Genomic DNA, 7,293 nt, shown 5'->3' with positions numbered 1-7,293 from the left:
CTGATATATAACTCCTCCTGGTAACTCCTCCTAGGAGTTACCAGGAGGAGTAACTCCTAGGAGTTACTCCTAGGAGTTATTCCTCCTGACGGTCAGTCTGAACTCCTCCTGGAGTCACTCCTGGAGTGACAAGGAGCCACAGCCACCAGCTGTGGCTCCTTGTCAACACATTTCTTTGTTCCCTCCCTTCAGATCAGTAGTTGATCTAACAGCTGTCAGGCCTCCATTCCCTGCAGTATCATGTCACATTTAGAGCAGAATTCAGTTTCATTTATGAGGGAGTGAAACTCACAGTCATTCTCACTGAGAGAAGAAATGGCGCAGACAGGAGTTCAGACGGACCGTGAAAGATTCTCTTGTTCCATCTGCTTGGATCTACTGAAGGATCCGGTGACTACAGCCTGTGGACACAGCTACTGTATGAACTGTATTAAATACTTCTGGGATAGAGAGGACCAGAAAGGAACCTACAGCTGCCCTCAATGTAGAGAGACCTTCAGACAGAGGCCTGTCTTGAAGAAAAACACCCTGTTAGCAGAGTTAATGGAGGACCTGAAGAAAAGTAGAGCCAAAGCTGCTCCAGCTGACCACTGCTATGCTGGACCTGGAGATGTGGCCTGTGATTTCTGCACTGGGAGGAAGATGAAAGCTACAAAGTCCTGTCTGGTTTGTCTGGTTTCTTACTGTGAGAATCATCTCCAACCTCACTACAATGTTCCTGTTTTAAAGAAACACAAGCTGGTGGATCCCTCTGAGAATCTTCAGCAGAACATCTGCTCTCGTCATGATGAGGTGATGAAGATTTTCTGTCGTACAGATCAGCAGTGTATCTGTTATCTCTGCACTATGGATGAGCATAAAGGCCATGAAACAGTCCCAGCTGCAGCAGAAAGAGATGAGAAACAGAAGGGGCTCCAGGTGAGTCGACAACAGATCCAGAAGAGAATCCAGGACAGAGAGAAAGATGTGAAGCTGCTTCAACAGGAGGTGGAGGCCATCAATGTCTCTGCTGATAAAACAGTGCAGGACAGTGAGAAGATCTTCACCGAGTTGATCCATCTCTTCCAGAAAAGAAGCTCTGAGGTGAAGCAGCAGATCAGATCCCAGCAGGAAACTGAAGTGAGTCGAGTCAAAGGTCTTCAGGAGAAGCTGGAGCAGGAGATCACTGAGCTGAAGAGGAAAGACGCTGAGCTGGAGCAGCTCTCACACACAGAGGATCACAACCAGTTTCTCTTCAGATACCCCTCACTGCCAGCACTCAGTGAGTCTACATGCTCATCCAGCATCAATGTCTGTCCTCTGGGACACTTTGAGGACATGACAGCAGCTGTGTCAGAGCTCAGAGATAAATTAAGTCATGAGAGACTCATGGACAAACATCAAACTGACGATCTATGAGGTGGATGTTCTACTGTCAGAACCAAAACCAAAGACCAGAACTGACTTCTTAAAATACTCAAAAAGAATCACTCTTGATCCAAAGACGGCAAACAGTTATCTGTTATTATCTGAGGGAAACAGAAAAGCCACAAAAATTACAAAAATGCAATTTTATCCTGATCATCCAGTGTTACGGCCGCAAGGTCTAGGGGTCCAGGGGCGGTAACATAAAATGTGTCTAGAGCGAAAGTGTAAAGTAAAAATGATTTATTACAAAATAAAGTTTCACAAAACAATACAATTTAACCCAATTAATGCAAAACAAAAGGGATTAACAAACTCAAGAATGTCAGGTGCAAATTAAAGTTACAAAATGTCCAAACAAGTCAGTTCAAAGTAAACTCAAAATAAACCAAAAGGGGACAACAACAAAAAAACACACACAAAGGGAATGCTAAGGGGAGCACCAGGCCTCCCAACCACGAGCTTCTAACTTGTAGTTAACTAGAGCAAAGTCCAAATTGCTGAACTGGACAAGCAGGAACAAACAAAGACCAAACTAGCTTAAAACCTGCCTAAAGCAGTTGCAACTACCAAACAAGAGGAGGCAGCTTCACAAAACCTCTTCAAAATAGCTGCCCCACTAGAGGAATGGATTCTAGTGATGGGCTATCTGAATCCAGGCTTCGAGGCTTGTACCGAGTAAAAAGGGGGCGTGGCCGATGAAGCCCCGCTTCCAGGCTTGTGTTGTCTTGCTGAAAACCACGTGACTGGCAACAAACGAGGCCTCGCATTGCATGGGTCACGTGACTGCTTCATTTTGCGTGTCGCTTTTCAAAATAAAAGCGCGATGAGCCTTGCTGTGCCATGGGTTGTTGTCCATTTGGTCACGCATCAGAGGATGATATTTGTCTTCAGTGGCCAATAAAATGAACATTGACCAACATATTCGATGTGTATTCATGGCACTCATCAAAGTGTATTGTTTTTACTGGTTTTCTCAACTGTAGATTATGTTGTTTTTTTAATAACTATATTTTTGTGATTTCATGATGTAAATCTCTTTGTACTGCATTGTTGCTGAAACGTGCTACACAAATAAACTTGATTGTCTGAAATAGAGCCAGCAAGAGGAAAATCTGACATCTGGGAATACTTTGAGATGATCCTCACAATAAAATTCTTCTTAGATAACAATAATTAACCCTCCACCTCCCAATTTCTCACCTTCTGCAAAGTTCCACTATTATTTGTAGTCTGATTAGCAAAGATATATCAGTCTTGCACAGCAGAAACAGATTTAAACTTGTTGCAGAACTAAAATTCAACATGTCGCCAAATATGAGGGATCCTTTGCTTTAACGTAAAATAATATTAAGCAACAAATGTACTCCCAGCTAGGTTGTAATGCTCATAAAAGATGTATATTTAGATTTATATTAATACATGTTAAAGTAATGCTTTTCAAGTCAATGGCCTCATTCTGCTGGGCCAGTTAGTGTCAAACATACATGCACCAGACACTGGTGTTTGATGTGAAGAGTTAAATGATTAATTGTGATCCTCTGTACAGTGGTAGCAGGCAGGGATCTTTGCTCTCTGACCCCAACAATCCATGGTGAATACTGCCATCAGCAGTGCATCCAGTTTACTGTACACTGAGAAATAAATCACCACATGAAGTCACTCCCACTGGCAGACTGATGACCTTTGATTCCAGAAGGCTTCTGCTGAGGAACACAACAGGTTCCACGATGAGTCCAGACTGTTCCCTTTTGCTTCAGTCATCCACACATATTGTGCTCTTCCACATGAGCTTCAAATTAGCTCTGCACCAATCCTGTAAGGACTGGACTTTCTCTCTCTTTGTCATTATCAGATGAGATATGCAGGTTCACGTCCAGGAGGGAGGCTGTGGCGGCTTGTTTCTGTGCACGGTGGTAAGTCCTGGTGGAAACGTTGTAATGCTTTTAATAACACATGCTGAGTGCACCCGCAGCATCTGAGGATCACCTGCTGATCTGTACCCTCAGGACATCGACAGGATGTTTCCCTCCCTCCTCAGACTTCCAGGAACAAAATAAAAAACTTGCTTTCTTATTTTAAAGAGAAACAGAGACAGAATTAGTTCTAGTGCTGATCAGAAGCAGCCATCCTGTTCCTCTTTTTTCCTCAGTCTTTTTTTCTTTACTGGTCTTTTTCGCAATGAGCAATAGTTTGACTCCATGTTTTTATTCTGACAGACTCACAAGCTGTTGTACCTTCCATTGAGAGAGGAGAGCCATGGGAACTGTAGTGTAGATGGTGATGTCATGAATCAGAGGCTGCTTTGGTTGGATATGAATTAGAAGGTCAAAGGTTCTTGAGTTCACTTGTTCTAGTCTTCTTGAAAAAGATGCTTAGAGCTCTGAGTTTGTACAAGCTTATACAAATCTTCAAACAATCAAATTACCACTGGTTGTAATTCATAAAAGTGTTTTCAAGGTTTTGAAAGTGCTTGATTTCTGTATAAAGTCCTTAAAAGTGTTTTGGTGTTCTATCTGCACAAAATGCAATCTAACATTTAAATTTGGAAAGCCATTTATAGGGGCAGTATTATGTATTTTCCAGGCACATGGTGCCACTTTTTAGCACAACAAAGTAAGTAATGTTACTTGTTAATAAAAAATACTGTATAAAACATAGCTTAAAAGAATTTTGACTTTGTAGATCAGGGGTGCCAAAAGTCGGTCCTCGAGGGTCGACATCCTGCATGTTTTAGTTTTCTCCCTGATTGTAACATAATCTTTTCAGCATGTCAATGTTCTTCTTAGACCTTCTAATGAGCCATCATTTGATCCAGGTGCGTTAAACCAGGGAAAGAACTAAAACATGCAGGATGCCGGCCCTCCACGACCGACTTTGGGCACCGCTGTTGTAGATGAATGCATTGAAATTTGGCCTTCGTCCCTTTAAAAACTCCTGCTCTTTCTGAAACTCCACTTTCAGGATGTAATCACAACATCGCTCCTCTATTAACCCACCAGGTGTTTGCTGATTGCTGCTTTTTGCTTGGACATCTGAACGTCCTGCTCCCAGGTGTTCAGTGGGAGCAGGAAGTTTTCTGTATCAAGAGACTGGTTCAGTGGCTTAATGACCAAATTTAGCCCAGCTTCGCCCAGTTTTGCTGAATACTTTGCAAACCCAAGAACAAAGAATAACAAGTCACTTCACAGTACCAATATACCACAGAAACTTTTGCTTCTGCAAGATATACTGAAAATTTTAATCAACATGGTCCAGTGGTCTAAATATATCAATACATAAATCTTCAGCCGTTTATCTACGCATAGCAGTTGCTTAAAGTAAAAGCAGAAGAAATGCATCTTCTTCTATAATTCATGCCACTGCTTCAACAGTTAAAAAGCCTGGTTTACTCCCACTGAATGCATGTCGTTGACTGCTTCTCTAAAAGAGCATATTTAAATTTTTCATCAGATGTTGTTGAAATTAATTTTTCATTACTCCGGGTCGGTCTCGTATTACAGTGTTGGCCCTGAAGTTGTCTCTTTGCGTCTGTAGGACGGAGTTGGCCGGGCCCTGGGCTGGTGCCAGAGGAGCCTGTTGTTCTGGGGACAACAGAGAACCTTCATCCATCCACTGCTCCACCAATCCGGGAGAAAGGAAGGGGGACCATAACATCTCTTTGAATTGTGTGCTTGGTTTTACTTTGAGAGTTCCAGAAGGACAAATGAAGTCTTTACCTGGTTTGTTTATAATACAGGCAGTCAAAATGTCTCCTCCCAGTTTCTGCCTCATGTCTAACACACGCTACAAATGTGTGCAAAACTTTTCCAATACAAAAACAATTTCACAATTGTGGTGTTTCTATTAAATAAGAAATTAAAATCATATGTGAATAAGTTTGTTCACACAATAAGTTACAGTATGTCGCCATGATCCTCCAACTACTTCCTGTGATCTTCTTTGTGGTTTGTGCCACTTGTTGATCATGTGACAGGTTTTAAATGAAAAAAAAAATGTTTTCCAGTTAAAGTTTTGTCAAATAAACCAATTTCAATGGCCAAAAAAAAAAAACATCCCATGCTATCACCAAAACTTTTTATGGACAAACAAGAGGGTTTTTTTTGTTGTGTTTTTTAGAAATTGGAGTGTTTTTATTAAGATAATTTATTTTCAAAATGTCGAGTTGCGAAATGACTTAGTCACTGGAGACGCAGCTACATGCTGTTGTTTCACCTTGAAATCCCAAATCAAGATGATTTGGGATTTCAGATCCTGAAGCTCTACTTTTCTCACCTCTCTAAGAGATGGACATTTACACCTAACTGATAAGAATCGTGTTTAATGCAGCATTAACCCAAAGGGCCACCTACTAGTTCACTAGATTGTATTTTGTAGCACTTCTTTACCCACCAAATGAAATACTAATACCTCTACACTGTTGTGTATCTGCCCTGTGTTTTAATAGTGGAGGAAAAGCTGTAGTCTAATATTCGTCAAATATAATCTTCATAAGCACCGAACACTACAGCATACACTAGCTAATCTGTCTCTATTTCTTTAAAAACTTCTGCTTTTTTTGAAGCAACTCCTTCAGTAAGTCATCACAGCATGGCTCCTCTATTAACCCTTTACCAAGCATTTCACTGAGATGTTGCTCCTATAATGAGCTCAGCAGTTCCACCAGGTGTTTGCTAATTGCTGCTGGCTAGTCTATAGGAGCTGAGAGGGGTAGGGGTACTCTGTGAGGCCTAAGTTCGTTATCTTGAAAATTTCGCCACCAAGGCATTTTGCGCAGCTAAATGGTTGCCACGGGAGATCAAAGGATTTCTCAAACATGCATGAAAGAATCAAGGCAACACTCTAGGTTAGTTTTTGATGAGGAAATACCATTATAACATCATATAAAGCTCAAAAAGGTCAATTTTACATAGTACTGCTTCTTTAAAGTTAGTGTTGACTTTACAACAGAACAGTTAGTAAATCACTTAGCCAGACATCTGGGAGTACTGCCAAGGAAAAGCATCTGCTCCGAGGGAACAATCAGTCCAAGAACAGCAATGAAGATAACTGTAACAAAATAACAAAAGATATCAAGGTGTTCTGAAGGTCCATAAAGAGTCCAGACAGCAGCTCCACTGATTTACTGCTGTGGGAACTAAAGAAAGGTGTTTGAGAACAAACACCTTTAATTGGCCGTTGCCACTGAACACATAAATGTGTTTGGAAGCTGGGTCTTCTTTGAGACGTTTAATAAAAAAAAAATATTTCTCTCTTTGGGGAGTCACATGTATTTTGACAGGCAAACTCCAAACACTGAAGTAATTCCACAGTAGACTATAAAGCAGGAATTATGAGGTAGCTGCATTTTCTCATACAAGAAAATGCCTATTTACCAAACATTAAGTATCATTGATCAGGTTTAACTCATTAAAATACTAATAGATGACTGACATTATACTGAACAGGAAATATTCTTAGATACATTTCCAGATTACGCACAACATGTCTGAATTTGTAAAATGCTCCTACTTTTTGTTACAGTGTTTTTTCACCTGATACCCAGGAACACTTAGTTACAATTGTTAAATTTCCAGCTGGTTCTCTTTCACACTACACTGAGTCAACGTGAAAAACCTGTTCACGTTTTCATCTGTGGGGCTGCTACACCAAGAACCACTAAAGGCAGCTGCACAAGAACCTCTGAAGAAGACACTTCTTCATTAAATGTAAACAAAAATGGAAAGGGATCAGATTTTAGCAGTTGTGGGATTTCTCTTTTGCTTTTGTGTCTTGTCTGTATTTTGCTACATGCCAAATAGCAAAAAGATCCCGAGCCATTTCTCCTGCTTATGCTAGACACACCTGTTTGTTTTGGTTGTATTTACCCAGAATGCCCTGCGCTACAGT

At 40.9% G+C, this 7,293-nt stretch overlaps 1 pseudogene; it reads left to right on the top strand.

The window, feature by feature from the left end:
* Positions 1-302: 302 nt before the first annotated feature.
* LOC106903994 (tripartite motif-containing protein 16-like) lies at positions 303-1,606 on the top strand (annotated as a pseudogene).
* Positions 1,607-7,293: the final 5,687 nt, after the last annotated feature.

This window comes from Poecilia mexicana, unplaced genomic scaffold, assembly GCF_051168715.1.
Source record: "Poecilia mexicana isolate PSO_F unplaced genomic scaffold, ASM5116871v1 scaffold_10, whole genome shotgun sequence".
In the NCBI taxonomy this organism is placed as follows: Eukaryota; Metazoa; Chordata; class Actinopteri; order Cyprinodontiformes; family Poeciliidae; genus Poecilia; species Poecilia mexicana.
Note: the sequence above shows the minus strand (reverse complement) of the source record. Positions and strands in the feature narration are given on the sequence as shown.